The 19,614-nt window shown below is 35.9% G+C and overlaps 2 non-coding genes and 1 pseudogene across 2 annotated transcripts; 1 reads left to right on the forward strand and 2 right to left on the reverse strand.

The window, feature by feature from the left end:
• Positions 1-13,556: 13,556 nt before the first annotated feature.
• Positions 13,557-15,140, forward strand: LOC108111701 (annotated as a pseudogene).
• Positions 15,141-16,218: 1,078 nt separating this feature from the next.
• LOC121530496 lies at positions 16,219-16,398 on the reverse strand. The gene has a single exon (XR_005993970.1). It is a non-coding gene; the product is annotated as a 5.8S ribosomal RNA (ribosomal RNA).
• Positions 16,399-17,003: 605 nt separating this feature from the next.
• On the reverse strand, positions 17,004-18,995 carry LOC121530497. The gene has a single exon (XR_005993971.1). It is a non-coding gene; the product is annotated as a small subunit ribosomal RNA (ribosomal RNA).
• Positions 18,996-19,614: the final 619 nt, after the last annotated feature.

Consider the following 19,614-nt stretch of genomic DNA (forward strand, 5'->3'; position numbering starts at 1 on the left):
ATTATGCTATAGGGGGCCCGAAAGTTATTGCTGGCTCTGCAGGTCGTTGCTTTGTAGACGGGATCGGCTGGGAACCAGGCTTCTTGCGAGGCGATTGGGGTGCTTAGAGAGTTTTTCATTGTAGGACGCTTTTTGTTTGTCTATTTCATCTTTTACGGTAAGAATGCCTAGGTCCCTGTGGATGTTTAGATTGCGAATATACCATGGTGCCCCAGTGATAATTCGGAGGGCTTTTGAATGGACGCGCTGTATAATGTCTATATTCGTTCTGCTGGCGTTCCCCCATAGCTGGGAGCCATATGTCCAGATGGGCTTGAGGGTAGAGTTGTAGAGCAAGACCTTGTATTCCAGACGCAGGGGTGAACGGGCGTTAACTGGTGGCTTTCAGTTTTAGGTGTTCTTTTTTGCATTGGATGTGTCTTCTCCAGGTTAGTCGTCTGTCAAGGTGGACGCCGAGGTACGTTACATCGTTAACTTGGGGAATATGTCAGCTGCGAGGTTAAATTAAGGGTTTAATTTGATGTGTGAGCTTACATACTTTTTGTATTTTAACCAGTTGGTTCTGTGCGACGCCAACCTGTGGGGGTCATCTGTAATTTTTGTGCTTTGAAGGAGAGTTATTTGCACTGGAGAATGGTCGGACGACAAATCCGAAAGTGCTCTGGCGCTTATTAAATTTCGTGGAATATTTTTTTCACTGCAAAGTCTATTAGGTCTGGGACTTTCCGGGGGTCTGTTGGCCAGTATGTGGGGCTGCCGGGGGAAACGTAGTCTAATTTGTTGTTTGGTTTTATGATTGCATTGTATAATTGCCTTCCTTTGGGAGTCCCAAGACGTGATCCCCAGTGCGTGTGTTTGGCATTATAGTCCCCTGCGGCTATAATCTGTAATCTCTAGCGTATAATTTGTATCGATAGCAAACTCTGCAGTCACCAGAAGTATCGAATAAAGTTCATTCCTTTTGTATCTACTCAACCAAGCCGGACGTCTTTTTCTCTCAAACGGGAATAACTCAACAATCTCTGACATTTTTTTTGGTTGTTGTTGTTGTTGTGGCCTCGATTCGAGGTACCACGGCCTCTGTAGTTTCTTCTATATTGGCCTCGTCCTCCATTGTTATATTGGAAGCCATACGTCCCAATCAGTTTTATCAACCGATATGTAAGATCGTTTGTACTCATTGAAAGTTCTATGACTTCTTTCTATTGTTCCAACTGTATTTAAATATTTGCACAAATCGTCTGTAATTGAATTTTTATATTCTGTTCCCATGTTCGTAATGAACGTCTTCATTGGACCGTACTTTAGTATAAAATATTCAAATATTGCTTTAGCGACAGTATTAGCATTTTTATTCGGAACAGGTATGACAACTAAATACTTAGTTAATTCACATATTAAAGTGACTGCATACTCATTGCCATTTTCTGATTTTGGCATTGGACCAATAGTGTCCACTATCACTCTGTCGAAAGCATTTATTGGTGTGTCTGTAATTGTTAAAGGGGTATTTGTGTGTTTAGTTATTTTTGCTTTCTGGCATTTTTGACATTTTCTTACGTACTCAGTTATATCTTTAGACATGCTTTTCCAGTAATAGTGTCTTTTTACTTTGGCCAAAGTTTTTGATATGCCAGTATGACCTCCTTGAATTGGGTCATCATGAAATGTAGACAAAAGCAATTCTCTTTCTTTTAAATTTGTTATTTGGGTCACCGGGTTGAGTAGCGCTACTCTTAATGTTTTCAATATTTTATGGCCCATTAATTTGAATTTATATTCAAAGATATTTTGCCACGATGCCACTTTGAGTTGGCTGATTTTATGTATACCGGCTTGCATTTCAAGCCTTTGGAAAAAGTTATTGAAATCAATAACTTCATTAGTATATAAATCGCTAACACCATATATTGAAGTAATTTTTCTGCCTTGTTTAAATAAACATAACATATTTTTTATCTGCAAGGTCACTACTTTACGTACTTCATCATTGTTTATGACGTCGTATACGTTGGGCTTAGAAGCTTTTTTTAAAGATTGCATTGGCAATTCTTGTTCTTGATTTTCCGCGCGGAATTTTTGTCTACTTTGATATCTAGTAGTGAATTTCAATAAATTTCCAGTTATACTTTGTAGATCTTTGATGGTTATCCTTGTTAATTCCTGCTCAATAGTACATTTGTTACTTTCACCTGTTGTAAATGCTCTTGATGCGTATGCAATGGGAAGTTGGAGACCATTATGGTTTTGAGTTAAAACCGCTCCACATGCTTGCTTACTTGCATCTGTTATTATACAGAATTATTTAGTGAAATCTGGATATTGTAGCAAGGTAGGTTCCATAATTTTGGGTTTTAAGTATTGAAATGCATTTTCACACTCATCCGTCCATTTAAAGGAACATTCTTTTTACATAATCTTGTTATGTGCCGTGAGTAGTCGGCGAAATTTTTTATTAAACGTCTGTAATAGTTACAGAATGCTACGAAACGTCTAGCACTGTCCGAGTCGTGCGGAACTGGGTAGTTCACAATGACATCATATTTCTTGTCATCTGGAAGTATTCCTTTATCAGTGCATTTATGACCTAGAAAAGTCACTTCATGCTTTAAAAATGAACATTTTTCTGGATGTAGCTTTAGGTTGAATTTCCTACATTTCTCAAAAACATCTTGAAATGAGTCCTTTAACCAGGAAAAGAACTTTCACCCTTGAGTTCTGTATAAAAACTGATTTTATTCTTCTAAGTCTTCGCTTACGTAGCCAACATGAAATTCTTATAATATACTTATTTATGGTCTACGCAGAGACCACATCTGTTTGCCTGAGCGGGAGCCTCATCAACGGTCCCCCGCAAGGCGACCCTTTGTACAGCGTGAGAACTATATTTATTGTCAGAGGTTTTGTGTTACAGATCATTATTTACGGCTCTAGATAGATTTACATATTGACATGAACAGAGCTCGTAAAATCATAAATTTATGACAATTAGTGTTCTTTTTGAACATTCTGCCAAGGGCCGGCAAGGTGAGGTGTACAGGATATTAAGTTGTAAACTCTTTACGTTAACAATGCAAACATAAAATTAGTGGACTGTATTTTCTTTTATTCGATATATTTATTTATTTGCTTATTAAAGGTATAATAAGTTAATACGACACCTTGCAATGGTCCGGCGAAAGAAATAGCTTGCAATCTTTGGCTTGTAGCACATTTTCTTATGCCATATATGACCATGATTATTATTATTATTAATCCGAGTCCTAAAGAAGCATGTTCGGAAATGTGATGAAAATGCAAATCTTTTAATTTAATATGATTTTCTTTTAAATATATAATTTCCTTATCTAGGCGTACAATCTCAACAGTATGATTAATAGAGTTCAATTTCAATGGATCCCAAACAACCTTTGGAATATGACTAATATCTCCTACATACGATGATGATAATACCTCTTCACTTTCGGATTGAATATTATGATGGGCAATCAAAATCCTATCATCTGTTCTAGCAGTACAATCTGGTGCAATACTTAGAATTCCTTGCCTGGGTAAATCGAGTAACTGAATTTCTGCATTCGTACACTGTAGTCGTATCTTGGAATTAAAAGGAACCTTAAACAGCCAACTACTTTTCTTTTCTAGCTCTGACCAATAAGAAGAAAAATCTATCACTGTTTTGTATATACAGCTTGAAACTCTATTTGGCTTAAGTGGTTGTACTTCACAAGAATTGTCATTCGCAGAATTCCAAGGCCAACTTCCCTGGCAGATTCTCTTATTTTGCTGCCATCTTTGACACTGGCTTAACGTTGATTCAGACATTATATGATAAGAATCTATTTCAAAATTATAAATTAAATATTCCGAAGTAATGTGAACCATAATCATTCGGTCCTCATTCTGTATTGGCAAAGGAATAATTCTAAACAGCTTAGATGGATGTCTACTAAACAGAGGAATTTTAGCATTTATGATTAATTTATTTTCGAAAAATAATCCCCTAGCAGTCAATAGCATATATATCTCCTTAAGCTCAGTACCTGTCCTTTTCCCTGGAAGAACTAATGTTTCGGAAAGACTACTTTGAATTTTGAATATCTCATTTTGTAATTGATTTGGCTTAAGGATGTTTGTGTTTAATCTACCATGATTAATGCCAATTAACAGACTTATGATCGCTGCCTGCACCCTTTCACTTTCTTCAATCAATGAGTTTACTTTCTTTTAGGACTTCTGTCATATTTTCAATTCTTGTATGCATAGACCTAAAATTATCGTTAATATCCTCAGTCGTTTTCTTTAACAAATTTGTAGTGGTATCTACCACTGAGGTTTGTTTTTGGACTAATTCCTGTAAATTGTGCTGATTGTCTAATAGATTTCTCATGTTTTCTTCTAGCTGCTTCCTATCATCTTCATCCATTATCCCATATAAAATGTGATATAATGAACCCATGAATTCGAAAGGAGCTCGTTTGCTTCTTGATCTCTTTTGCATCATAAATAGATTATTATTTTCATTTCATTTTGCATATTATCCAACACGATATTGCATTGATCCTCGAAACTATGAAGCTTACTGCAAACAATTCTCATTTTCTGTATCAGCACATCACTTTTTCTAATTACGTGAAAATAGGCATCCATATTGTAGTAAATCACCAGATTCCATGATGCGCTTATAATTTCTACATCTCCTAGTGGATCTAAATAAATGGCAGCCGTCTTATTTATATTTTGAATGCTAAATGATTTATTCTCGCCTTTCATTGTTGCTGCTTGTGAGACTTGACAGAACAATCTAAGGAATAGCATTACCAATACGGTACTTAATTTCGAAAATCTGGGTGAAACTCTCTTTTTGGTTTCAACTGCCTTTTCTATAACATCCTCTACTTGTTTTACACCAATTAGAGGACAAATTTTTGTTATAGGTCTTGTAAATGAAGCTTCTTGGGTCTTAACTTTTAAAAGTCGAACTTTATCATCTTTGCCCTTGTGAACTTCCTCTACTTTTCCCATTGGCCATCTGGCTGGGTGACAATTTTCATCTTTTAAGAGCACAATCCCTTTTTCCATTTATATCTCTGCTGCAGCGTTTAAAGATATTCGTCCTTCCACTTCATCCAAAAATCTCTCTTCATTTTTTGAATCAGTTTCCACCTATCGAGGTTACCAATCTTCTCATTCTCTTTAATTGACTCAACCACATCTAATGGCGGTCTACCTATTAAAAAGTGGCCTGGTGTTAGAACTTCATTATTTTCAATATCATCCCCCGTAGTATACAAGGGTCTTGAATTCAGCACCGCTTCTATTTGACATAACAGAGTTGCCATTTCTTCATATGTTAAAATATTATCCCCAATTACTCGTTTTAAATGATATTTAACGGATTTAACACCTGCTTCCCAAATACCTCCGAAGTGAGGTCCTGCCGGCGGGATAAAATGCCAATTAATTTTGTCATTTTTAATTTCTGAAGCTACTCTACTATTATGTTTAATGGCTTCTAGAAATTCTTCACCCAACTTCCGAGCAGCACCTACGAAATTAGTACCATTATCTGAATAAATATTAGTACATTTTCCTCTTCTAGATATAAATCTTTTTAATGCTGCTAAAAATGCATCGGACGTTAAGTCACTAACAGCTTCTAAGGGAATGGCTTTAGTAGCCATACACACGAAAACTGAAATATAACCTTTAAATGTCTTTTGCCCGCGATTTTTGGAGCATTTTAGGTGATATGGTCCCGCATAGTCTATTCCTGTATTAAGGAAGGGATATGAAGCATTTACCCTGTAATTTGGTAAATTACCCATTAATTGTTTACCTGTACATTGTCGATATCTCGCACAAGTAACACATTCTCGTAAAATTTTCTTGAGGGAGTCTCTTAACCTAAATATCCAATATACCCTGTGTATTCGATTTCTCATTAGGTTAATTCCGCCATGTAAGGTCTCAGCATGAGCCTTTTTAATTATCAAATCAGGTAGGTGGCATTTATCTAATATTATTGGGTGCTTGACATCAAATCGCATATTGCTATTTTGCAGCCTTCCACCCACTCTAAGAACTCTATCTGAGTCTAAGAATGGGTGCAACCCTAATATTTTACTCTTGGATTCGATTTCTTTACCGTCTCTCAAGCAAATATTTCTGACATAAATTGAAGCTCCTGTTGTTTTTTAACAATCAGTATTCTAGCGCTTCTTAATTCATCAACTGTCAGAAAAGCTGGTTATGAAGCCTTTTTAACTTTAATACTAATAAATCTTAGCACGAAAGCTACAACTCGCTCCAATTTTTGAAGACTTGAGTAACTTTCAAGTAACTTAAATATGTTGTTCTCTGTACTCGTGATTACGGTACTAACAACTATTTCTTCTTTCTGATCGAATTGAAACTTTGGCCAATGGTCTTTAGACATCGAAAGCCAATTTGGCCCATTCCACCAAATTGAGCACTCTTTTAATTTGGTGGCGCAAATACCTCTGAGGCAATGTCGGCAGGGTTATCTTCCGACTTTACATGACTCCATTCTGTATCCATTAGTTTTTTTTATATCATCAGTTCTACGTCTAATAAATTTATATTTGCAGTTCCTATTACGTATCCAAGCTAATGTAATGGTGGAATCACTCCATGCAAAACTTTCTGCTACGTTAGAAATTTATTCCTTTGTTCTCTGCATTAACTTACTTAAAAGATGGACTGCACAAAGCTCTAACTTAGGAATAGTCTTTCTGTTTTTCTTAGGATTTACTTTACTTTTACTAGCTATTAACGTGACCGAATCTTCTACCTTTGCATATACATCCGCCGCGTACGCTTTTTCAGAAGCATCTGCAAAACCGTGAAGCTGAACCGGAAAATTTATATGTGTCTTTATCCATCTCGGAATCCTAATACTATTAGTTGTTTTTAACGACGCATCAAAAACAGCCTTTAATTTTGTTGTTAAGCTCGCATCTCTAAGTACGGCTTGATGGGGTAAATAATATTTACCTTCTGAGTTTGCCTCAACCATATGCCCTAAAGACATGTACTCTATCATAAACTCACAGTATTGTTCTTTTAGGTTTTGATTTTTAATTAGTTTTTTCTCTAAATTTAAAAATCTTTCTATGGCTTGGCCTTTAGATTCCCCTAAGGTTTGTTATACAAGCCTGAAGAGTCTATGTGTGTTGTTTTCGTGAAATTTTCTTCACATAATTCGGATTCTAAATCCTCTTTACTTTCTTCCTCCAATTCCCAAAATCTTTCTAAATCCTTGCACTCTATCGTGGTCGCAACTACCGTGTTACTTCCTTTTGATTTCGTGCATCCAGAAACTATTCAACCAAAGTCTGTGTTTTGACCAAGAAGACCGTTTATCTTTATTACTCCTTTTTGAAGAATTTTAGCATATAAATCGGCTCCTATAATTAAGTCCACTCGACCTGGCTTGTTAAATTCGGGATCGGCTAACGGGTAGTTTTGCCACCTCGTTTTATCAATATTTAATGGGCGGCAACGCTTTCATTAATTTTGGAAGGACAATTGCCTCCACTACTAATTCCTTTTTCCTTTCTTTTAAAGATTTAATGTTTAGTATTATTTTATGCTTGATATGCATTTTTTTATCGAGGAAACTCCACTAATCTCAGTATAATTCTTAATTTTTGGTAACTTAAGTATTTTTGAAGCTTCCTCTGATATTATCGTACTCTGTGATCCACTGTCAATCAGCGCTCTGAGTTTTTCAAAGCCTCCACTAGCTGATTTCACATGAATCAATGCTGTGGCCAATAGGGCTTGTTCCGTCGTCCTACACGTATTCACTTTTTCTATATTATTATAAATGTGAAGAAGCGTGTGGTGCGGTTCCTTGCAATTCAAGCAAAGAATTTCATTTGTGCACTTTTTATTGCTTGAATGCTTCAGACACTTAAAACAAATGTGCCTTTTTCTAACCCAGTCATTTCTTTCTGCTGGTTCCATACCTTTAAATTTATAACATTGTGTTATATTATGGGTTGGTAAATTACAACAAGCGCAATTTTCTTTGCTGCTTTTGTGTTGAAACTCTTTTCTAAAAGGTTTATTCTCCTGTGGAAAAGAGGAAATGGAGCTGAGTCGTTGCTCTAAGAACTCCATGACATCAGAAAGTGCCTGAATTTCTTCTGTCTTTTTTACATGGCTCTCATATAAATTTAGAGAATCCTTGTTAAATTTTGGAAGTATTATGTGGGCAAATACTGCATCCACATCTTCGGATAATTGTGCCTTTGATTTTATAATATATATTGACTCATTAATTGTGTCAATAAATGTTTTAATTTGCTTATTGGATTCCAAATTTAAATTGGGTAAATCCATAAGCCTATTCATATGATCAGAGAAAATTTTTCTTCTGTTCTCATACCGCTTGGTTAGCAACTCCCAAGCGGCTTCATAGTTATACCCAGTGCCTAGCAGTAAATGGGAAACCACGTTTTTGGCTTTTCCTTTAAACGCTGATTTGAGATAACTAAATTTAACGGCAGTTTTTAGGTCCTCTCTTGTATGAATGAGTTCCAAAAACAGCATTCCATTCTTTGGTATCTCCGAAGAAAGTGGGTATCTGTATTTTTGGTAGCTTAGGTAATTCCTCTGCCTTTACAGTTATAGATTCCTTAACAATATCTTGTTCCTTGCTAAGTCTTTTATCTATAGCGTCTATAATGTTTCCGACATCGAATTCTAATTCGCTAACTATCATTTCAAATTCCTTGCTTTTAAAACAACTTCTTACTTCCTCAATTAAACCAAAAGTCTTAGTTTTCCAAAATTGAATTTTATTTTTTCTCACCCCCAGGGGAAAGAGATCGGACGTTAGATTATTAACGGATTCATTTAAATAATTCCTTAAACACCCAGCATTTATGTCAAATTCTTCCTTCAACATATCAGCCCTCGATGCGTGCCTAATTTCGCCTATTTCTGCAACTTTTTGATCACCGCTTCCTGCTGCCTTACCCGAGTCTTTCTCAAACTGAATCTTGAGTTTTTCAAGTACCATCATCATCGCATCATAATGTTTTAATGTAAAATACTCTTGCTCAACTGGTCCTACCTTTAGTAAAGCACTATGATTGTAAACAAACAGCTTTTGTATGTCCAAAGTTTTTTGAAATTCCGGAAGCGTTAAGTGCACTTTTGCCTCTAAAATTCTTATTTGCTGTGTTAGCTCGGACTGCTTCTTTAAGAGCTCAATGGCCTTTTCGGACAACATTTTCTTAATTTAGTTATAATTTTTTTTTTTTTTTGTTTTAATATAAGTTATTTAAATTTAGGAATAAATTTGTATTTCTTATCTGAACTTTCCTGTTATGCCGCTGTAGACGTAGATGGTAGGGGCGATGCTTGATGTTGAAGATGTTGGTTGCTTGTTGCTTGATGCTGGTGATGCTTGCTGCTGAAGTCGTCTTGCTGTGTTTTCTGCTGAAGTCGTCCTGCTGAGTCTTCTTTTCTTTTTTATTTTTTAGAGTTGATTTCGTTGTTGTTTTTATTTATTTATTTTTTTAAGTTTGTTTTTGTGTTGTAATTTTTCAATTTTGTTTTCGAGCTGTAATTTTTGTTTTTGTTGGCTTTGGATTATTAACTTTTTAATGCTTTTTTAGCATTGTAGGCACTTTATTTTGCTTAGCTCTTGGCTTTTAGCATTTGTGGGCACTTTATTTGCTTAGCTCTTTGGCTTTTAGCATTTGTAGACACTTTTTCTATTTGAATCCAACTTTTTGGATTTTTTAGAATGTTATTGGTTCACTTGTCTATTTTTATTTTCACAAGTGTTAATTTGCTATGCATTTTTCACAAATTATTATTTTTTTTATTTTGTCTGATGATGGCCTCAAACACGCCTTACCACCAAAAAAAAATTTATTTTTATATTTGGTTTAAAAAACACACACTTTTTATGTTTTATTTTTCCGATGTTATGGCCTCGGAAACGCTCAATGGTTAGCGACCTTTAGCTGTCTTTAAAAAAAAAACAGAATCTTTAATGTGCCTTAAAAAACAAAAAAAGACTCTTTGCTTGTCCTTTTGCTTTTATTTATTTCAACACTTTTGTCTCTTACCTTTGGTAGGGGAAAACAATCGTGTGAATCTATTTGCTACCTTTAGCTGCAAACGTCTAGCACTTAGCAGAATCTTTAAGATGCAGAAAATCTATGAGTTTCTTACCTTTGGTAGGCGAAAACTGCAGAGAGGTCTGTCCAATTGTTCCGCAAGGAATCAAAAAGGCTCGATTGACCAAAATGAAAGGAATCCTATAACCAGGAAAAGAACTTTCACCGTTGAGTTCTGTATAAAAACTGATTTTATTCTTCTAAGTCTTCGCTTACGTAGCTAACATGAAATTCTTATAATATACTTATTTATGGTCTACGCAGAGACCACATCTGTTTGCCTGAGCGGGAGCCTTATCATCGGTTCCCCGCAAGGCGACCCTTTGTACAGCGTGAGAACTATATTTATTGTCAGGCTCAAGTGGCCTGTACTTAAGATTACAACTGTTCGGCGATGCACCCTTGTAGGTTTTGTGTTACAGATCATTATTTACGGCTCTAGATAGATTTATATATTGACATGAACAGAGCTCGTAAAATCTTAAATTTATGACAATTAGTGTTCTTGTTGAACACATCTGTTAAGTTTTTAAGCATATGTTTTTCGGAACAACCGATTACTATTAAGTCATCCATATAAAGAAATGCTCGAGAAGGTTCTAGACCAGAGAACGCAATAGTCATCATTCTCTGAAACGAATTAGGAGCTATTTTTAATCAGAAGGGTAATCGCGTGTAGCGATATGAGCCGTTGCTCGTTGAAAAAGACGTTATATCTCTTGAACTTTTTTCTAGTTCAATTTGATGGAATCCTGATATTAAGTCAAGACATAAAAAGTATTTTGCTCGACCTAGTTGATCTAAAATATCATCAATTCTAGGTAATGGGAATTTATCAGATAGTAATTTTTTATTAATCTGGCGGTAGTCAATTAATAATCGCCATTTCTTTACATTTCATCCGGGGGATGATTTCTTAGGAACAAGAAACAATGGGCTATTATATTCGGATACTGACAGTTAGACAATCCCGTCTGAGATTAATTTTTCTACTTGCTCTTGTATTTCGTTCACCTGACTATGTGGGCTTCGATAGTTCTTTATATAAACTGGTTTATCATCTTTTAATCTCAGTTTCTGTTTATAAAAATTATTTGTGGTTATTGATTCGGTTTCCAATCCGAATATATCGCTATATTGGGTGCATGAGCTAGTAAGCTGAGACTTGAACAGTGGAGGGAAGTTTTTTGTTGTGATGGTACGGATTTTTTTCTATTGTCTATATTTGTGTTGACTACATCGTAGTTCGAAAGTGATTCATATGTTATCATATGTATCTGTACTGACTACTTGGTCGGTATTTGTTGTGTTTAATAGTCTTATGAAGGCATTATTGGATGTTGCTATGGTATTTGCAACTTAAATACCATGTCGAATATTCTGATTTGGAATTAAGTTCAAATAACCGAATAACTTGGGATCTTGCTGGCAAAAGTATTGAATAATTGCCAGAACTATGAGCTATTGGTACTTTAATTGGAAATTTTAAATTATTGGGTCTAATTATAAGCCAATCTTCAGATGGCTAGAAGTCTAATTGACAGTTGTATTTTTTGATAAAGTCGATGCCTATTATTCCATCGCATGGAATTGGGAAATGTGAATTTAGGATATGAAAATCGTGTGGAATTATGTATTTGGTTGTCTGTATCCCTATAGAAACTTAACCTTTGGATTTTATTATTTCTTGACTTATGCCTTTTATGTCTATGATGTAATCATCTTGGATGTTTTGGAAGTTATCCGAAGTTTCTTTAAAAATGGAAATGTCTGCACCTGTGTCTATTAAAAAGATAAGTTCTTTCCCAGTAGCTACATTAAAAAATGAAACGAATATATTTTGGCTGAGATTAATGGTGTGAAATCTGACTTCTTTTATTGTTGAGCATTTAAAGGGTTTTGGGAGTTTTCCGATGTGTTTTGGTTATTATTTTGGGTCATTCTTACATTGCCTTGGTTATTGCTATTGTGGCCTCGGTTCGAGTTACCACCGCCTCTATAGTTTTCTCTATATGGGCTTCGCCCTCTATTGTGATTTTGATAATTGTTGTTATAATTATCGTTGTTGTAGTTATTGTGTTTGTAGTTATTGTGATTACCACGAAAACTACCTCTATAACTTCCTATTCTTATCTTATCTATCTTATAATATAGGACGGTGTTTGATTGGCCAGTTGCTTCAGTGCAGCTATTGACAAATTTGGAAACGGCATCGTTCATAGTACTAAATGTGCCAGCTTGCATGATAAGTTTTACCTTATCGATTGTGCAATTTTTAGTCATTGTTTGACTGCATGCTGCGTGGAATAACTTCTGGCTAGCTCTAAAGGTAAACCATCTGTTATATATGCACCTTCTAAGGCTTTCGTCATCTGCTCAATTTCTTGTGTGTATTGGTTAACAGTTTTATTGCGCTGCTGTAGGTTCATCAGCTTCGCTGATAATACTTCTACAGTTTCGCCTCTGGCGTTGCCTCTTAGTCTGGAAATCACTTCAGTAATGTGGGATATGGGTATATTAAGGTATTAAGCAGCCTATTTAATTTCATATGGGGACACACTGTTCGGAATTCCACAACCTCGTAGCTTTTTCCCCTCAGCCAAAACGCCATATAGAACTGTCCCTTTTCATCAAAGAATGTCTATACCCATCACCCTCTTCCTAATAGAAATTACGCCTTACTAATTAAAGTTGAAGTCAGTCGATTGCGAATATTGAAGAGAGAAAGTGTCATCCATAGAGTGCGGAAGTCGTGAAGTTTAATACAATACCTTTGTTTCTTGAATTTACCTTTATATATATCCGAAATAAACATTATCAATTTGTGCTACCCTACAAATTATTGGAGGCTCGTCCGGGATTATAAAAGGAACAAAGAGAAAACTGTGCGTTAACATACCGAAAACTTGCGCAACGAAGAATGAAGTGAAGACTGAGAAAAAAAAGAAGTAAAAACTGAAAAGCGTTGGATGTAATTCTTAAACAAGAACAGGTAAAGACGAGGAAAATCTAAAATTCCATTAGGGAACTTAAAGCCGAATTAAACATTTACGAAAACATGAAGGGTAAGGGATACACTAAAAACAATTTAAACAGGGAATCGACAAGTAAACCGACTCAAAACAATTTTCAAAGGAAATGCTTCAAGTGTAACAGCGAAGGCCATATTGCTAAGGATTGAAAAGGCGAAGTAATATGTTACAAGTGCAACCAGAAAGGACATATCTCAAAAATTGCGATGAGAATAAAGAAACTATTTCCGTTATGAAAGAGTTTGCTAACATACTAGAAGTAAAAGCTGCGAAGGGACTCATTTACAAAAAGATGAAAGCTGAAGGAGTGACATTCATAGCCATGATTGATTGATGTGATTCGGGATGTGACTTGTGTTTGATGAGAGAGGACATTTTCAGAAGTTTTGACGGCTTGAAGCTAAAGCCAGTAGTTAAGCACCTGAGAGGTATCGGCAAGGGCGAACTTCTGACCGTAGGATGTTTCGGTGTCGATCTTGAAGCTGATGGTGTATGCTTCTCGGTAACTTTCCATGTCGCCAAACAGAACGAACTCGAGTACTCTGCGGTTGTGGGAAAGGATGTGCTACAGTCAGTCGACGTAATGTTCAGTTCCAACGGCGTCGAGTTCAGGTCAAAAGAGAGAGACTTTGCATCGACATTTAATGGAATGTGTGTCACGGAGATAGTTGAGAAAAGTTCCATCCTAGATAAAATTAATTTATCTCACCTGGCCGACAAACAAAAACTAAAGGTACAGGAAGAAGAGAAACAGATCGCAGTTACCCAGTCGCCCTCCAAAAAGACCAGGAAGCAACCAGTGAAGGAATTTCACCGTCGAGCGAGGAAGAGTCCAACGCTGAGGAGCAGATCGACGATCAGGTCGAGCACGATAGCGACTCCGAGGCAGAAGACGCGACTTATTTAATTGATGATGAGGCTGAGGAAGATGAAGATGAGAATAGTGACGAAGAGGAAGATGATGACGAGAAGGTGGAGCTAGGAGAGGTTTCAAAGACCTCAGGCGCGGAAAAGAAAGAAGACTCCGACGAAGATGATGAAGCCCCCGTAGAGGAGCCTGTTTCTAAGAAGGGCAAGGAAAGTAAGAAACCCGAGGAATCCAACTCTGAAGGATTAAAAGAAAAGAGCGGAATTCCTAAAGTGTCCGTTGGTAGGATTCCCATAGGAACGCCAAAAAATCAGATCGTCTATGCCGTGAACTTACCAAATGAATACAAACACAAGGATGTGGTCACCTTATTCGCCAAGTTCGGACCGATCTATGCAGTGCACCGTATCACCAATAAGTTGGGTTCCAATTCAGTCATTGTGGCCTTTGATACGCCGGCTGGAGCAGAAGCCGCTTTGCAAGCCAAGCAAAGCGTTCAAGGCGTTGTCAAAGTCCAATGAACTTACCCTGGTCGTCGAAAATGTAGGCAAACTAGAGTATTACAGCTGCGATGCCTTGGAGAAGATATTCAAAAAATGTGGCGAATTGGGCTATGTTGACATTGTGTGCAGCAAGACAGTTTTAGCTTTCGTCACATTCAAGCAACCTGAAGGAGCTACAAAGGCTATTCCACAACTCCAAGGAAAGACTGAAGCCCTATCATGTCAGTAGCTCGGGAAGGGCTATTCAAGTGACAAACTTGACGTCAGATACTACTGAAGCTGACCTTAGGCAATTGTTTACCAAGAGCGGCGAAATCGAGAGCATCCAGATGTTGGGCATTAAGGTCGTAACAAAGTTCACAACCGATGAAGGCTTCTGTAAACCATTATAAAGCCAAGTTAATTACGCTATTAGGTTTATATCCCAATAACTTGCACATATGTTAGACTCCTTGGTCCGTGTTTCAAGACGGGTCCCGAAGGTATCCTGAATCTTTCGCATTGTTAATCATACAAGTGCATATAATAAACACAAAAATCAATGATAATTATGCCATTATATAATTCCGAAAAATTAACGCACTGTATTCATATAAATCTATCAGCACTTTATCAAATTAATAACATTTATTCTGTGTTAAAATGCAAGCAATTTAATTGGAATAAACTATAAGTTATATTTTATGATAAATTTTGTATGCTAATAGATTACAATGTCCTTATATGGAAAAAATGCACACTATTATCATAATATTGTTTAAATATTACAATTATAATGATGAATTTTCCATAACGGATATTCAGGTTCATCGGGCTTAACCTCTAAGCAGTTTCACGTACTATTTAACTCTCTATTCAGAGTTCTTTTCAACTTTCCCTCACGGTACTTGTTTACTATCGGTCTCATGGTTATATTTAGTTTTAGATGGAGTTTACCACCCACTTAGTGCTGCACTATCAAGCAACACGACTCTTTGGAAACATCATCTAGTAATCATTAACGTTATACGGGCCTGGCACCCTCTATGGGTAAATGGCCTCATTTAAGAAGGACTTAAATCATTAATTTCTCATACTAGAATATTGACGCTCCATACACTGCATCTCACATTTGCCATATAGACAAAGTGACTTAGTGCTGAACTGATTTCTTTTCGCTCGCCGCTACTAAGAAAATCCTTGTTAGTTTCTTTTCCTCCCCTAATTAATATGCTTAAATTCAGGGGGTAGTCCCATATGAGTTGAGGTTGTATATAACATTTTTAATGCAATTAATTCTTTTTTATATATATAATGATAAAAACATTTTAATAAATTCGTTTACAATTATATTTCCATTTTTATATGCTATTTTAAACGAACCAACGAAGAACAATAACATTTCCATTTGCTTTCAATTTTCATATCATTAATATGAGACAATTCTAGATAAATTTTTATGCTAGACATTTCTCAGTATTATTTGACTGAAATCGAAAATATTTCTCTTCGTTTTTTCACATTCAAATAAATAACAAATGCGAGATAATGTTTTTTCATACATTTTTTAATATTATGAATAAAATAATTTAATTATTTGTATCCAATAATATACCATACGCTTATAAAATCTGATTTCAAATTTTATAAACAACTTAATTAGCATAGTCTTACAACCCTCAACCATATGTAGTCCAAGCAGCACTATAAAATTAATTAAAGTACTATAACAGCATGGACTGCGATATGCGTTCAAAATGTCGATGTTCATGTGTCCTGCAGTTCACACGATGACGCACAGTTTGCTGCGTTCTTCATCGACCCATGAGCCGAGTGATCCACCGCTTAGAGTTTTAATATTTGGTTTTTTAATTTTGTCATTTATGTTTTTATTGAAAGAAATTAAAAATACACCATTTTACTGGCATATATCAATTCCTTCAATAAATATGTTTTTATACCTAAAAATAAGCAATGTATATCAAGTGATTTACGGGCAATTTACGGTATGAATACTTTTTAAGCGATATACATTGGGATTTATATAAAACATTAACCTGAAGAATACCAGGTACAACATTGTATATTTTAGGTTGTTGCATAATCCAACGTATGCTCATAGCTGAGATGAACAATACATATTCGCAACGCGTGTTATATTATGGTCCATATACACACATGATAAATATTATTTAAAAATGCATTTGCATTTTGACTTTGTGCCTCTTATAATAAAGTCTTTCTCCTCCTCCATCCACACTCCATAAAATACATATAATTAAGGAAAAGCCATTATATGTTCATTTGTGTTGATATATATATAATGATGACCGCCACTACACCATCATTTTTTGAATTTCATGAATTCTTTTTGTTATTTATTTTGGCAAATTGTTTTTATTTGAATTATAAATAAATATAATACAAATTTTTTGTTAACGGTAAGGATATTATACAATAATGATCCTTCCGCAGGTTCACCTACGGAAACCTTGTTACGACTTTTACTTCCTCTAAATAATCAAGTTCGGTCAACTTTTGCGAAACAACCGTAACACACAAGGCGTCACAGTGATCACGTCCGGAGACCTCACTAAATAATTCAATCGGTAGTAGCGACGGGCGGTGTGTACAAAGGGCAGGGACGTAATCAATGCGAGTTAATGACTCACACTTACTGGGAATTCCAAGTTCATGTGAACAGTTTCAGTTCACAATCCCAAGCATGAAAGTGGTTCAGCGGTTTACCCGGACCTCTCGGTCTAGGAAATACACGTTGATACTTTCATTGTAGCGCGTGCAGCCCAGGACATCTAAGGGCATCACAGACCTGTTATTGCTCAATCTCATTATTGCTAGACGCAATTTGTCCATTTAAGAAGCTAGTGTCCTTATAATGGGACAAACCAACAGGTACGGCTCCACTTATATAAACACATTCAAACACAATAAACATTTTACTGCCACCGTGAATGAAGGCTATATAAGCTTCAGCACCATAATCCTGAAGATATCTATTTAATATATTTGAGTCTCGTTCGTTATCGGAATTAACCAGACAAATCACTCCACGAACTAAGAACGGCCATGCACCACCACCCATAGATTCGAGAAAGAGCTATCAATCTGTCTTACACACTTATGTTCGGACCTGGTAAGTTTTCCCGTGTTGAGTCAAATTAAGCCGCAGGCTCCACTCCTGGTGGTGCCCTTCCGTCAATTCCTTTAAGTTTCAGCTTTGCAACCATACTTCCCCCGGAGCCCAAAAGCTTTGGTTTCCCGGGAAGCGACTGAGAGAGCCATAAAAGTAGCTACACCCAATTGCTAGCTGGCATCGTTTATGGTTAGAACTAGGGCGGTATCTGATCGCCTTCGAACCTCTAACTTTCGTTCTTGATTAATGAAAACATCTTTGGCAAATGCTTTCGCTTAAGTTAGTCTTACGACGGTCCAAGAATTTCACCTCTCGCGTCGTAATACTAATGCCCCCAAACTGCTTCTATTAATCATTACCTCTTGATCTGAAAACCAATGAAAGCAGAACAGAGGTCTTATTTCATTATCCCATGCACAGAATATTCAGGCATTTGAAGCCTGCTTTAAGCACTCTAATTTGTTCAAAGTAATTGTACCGGCCCACAATAACACTCGTTTAAGAGCACTAATGCAGGTTTTTAAATAGGAGGAACATATGAAAAATACAAGTATCTCAACACATATAAGAACTCCACCGGTAATACGCTTACATACATAAAGGTATAGTACTAACCACAATTGTAAGTTGTACTACCCGTATGAAGCACAAGTTCAACTACGAACGTTTTAACCGCAACAACTTTAATATACGCTATTGGAGCTGGAATTACCGCGGCTGCTGGCACCAGACTTGCCCTCCAATTGGTCCTTGTTAAAGGATTTAAAGTGTACTCATTCCAATTACAGGGCCTCGGATATGAGTCCTGTATTGTTATTTTTCGTCACTACCTCCCCGAGCTGGGAGTGGGTAATTTACGCGCCTGCTGCCTTCCTTAGATGTGGTAGCCGTTTCTCAGGCTCCCTCTCCGGAATCGAACCCTGATTCCCCGTTACCCGTTGCAACCATGGTAGTCCTAGATACTACCATCAAAAGTTGATAGGGCAGACATTTGAAAGATCTGTCGTCGGTACATGACCATACGATCTGCATGTTATCTAGAGTTCAACCAATATAACGATCTTGCGATCGCTTGGTTTTAGCCTAATAAAAGCACATGTCCCATAAGGTTCATGTTTTAATTGCATGTATTAGCTCTAGAATTACCACAGTTATCCAAGTAACTGTTAACGATCTAAGGAACCATAACTGATATAATGAGCCTTTTGCGGTTTCACTTTTAATTCGTGTGTACTTAGACATGCATGGCTTAATCTTTGAGACAAGCATATAACTACTGGCAGGATCAACCAGAATAATGTTTTTAATCATATTTCATTTTCATATTTTTGAATAGAAATTTGTATTTCTCTTGTAGAAATAATTTATTTATTTCTTATATTCGAATACGGCCACTTATTAAAGCCATCGTATCCTTTTTTTTGTTCTCCAGTTTTATTATCGATTGAAATAGTTTTCAATACAATAATATATATTTCCATTATATATTTTATAAATACCATATACATAATTTCATTCTAAAATATCATTTTATTTCAACATACAATATTATTGTATCCACACATGTTTAATTTTTGTTTAATCAATATAAATATTGAATTAAATCATTTGCATTTTGATGATAAATTTAAAATTTATCTTTTCATATAAACTTTCGAGTAATATATATAATATAAAACCGAACGCTTATATAAAAATATATTTTTACAATTCCTTTGATCTCGCTGAACCACATAATACCGAAAACGATATTCTATGATCCAATTGTTAGGTAAATATATAGTATATCAATCAAGTTACAGTATATACCACCTTTCTGTTGAAAATTAACGATAATAATTGGAAACGAATTGTAGTTATATAGTAATATATAACACCTTGGCCTTTGTTTCAACGATATTATCTAAGGGCAATA

Source organism: Drosophila eugracilis, unplaced genomic scaffold (assembly GCF_018153835.1).
Source record: "Drosophila eugracilis isolate 14026-0451.02 unplaced genomic scaffold, ASM1815383v1 contig_870, whole genome shotgun sequence".
Classification (NCBI taxonomy): Eukaryota; Metazoa; Arthropoda; class Insecta; order Diptera; family Drosophilidae; genus Drosophila; species Drosophila eugracilis.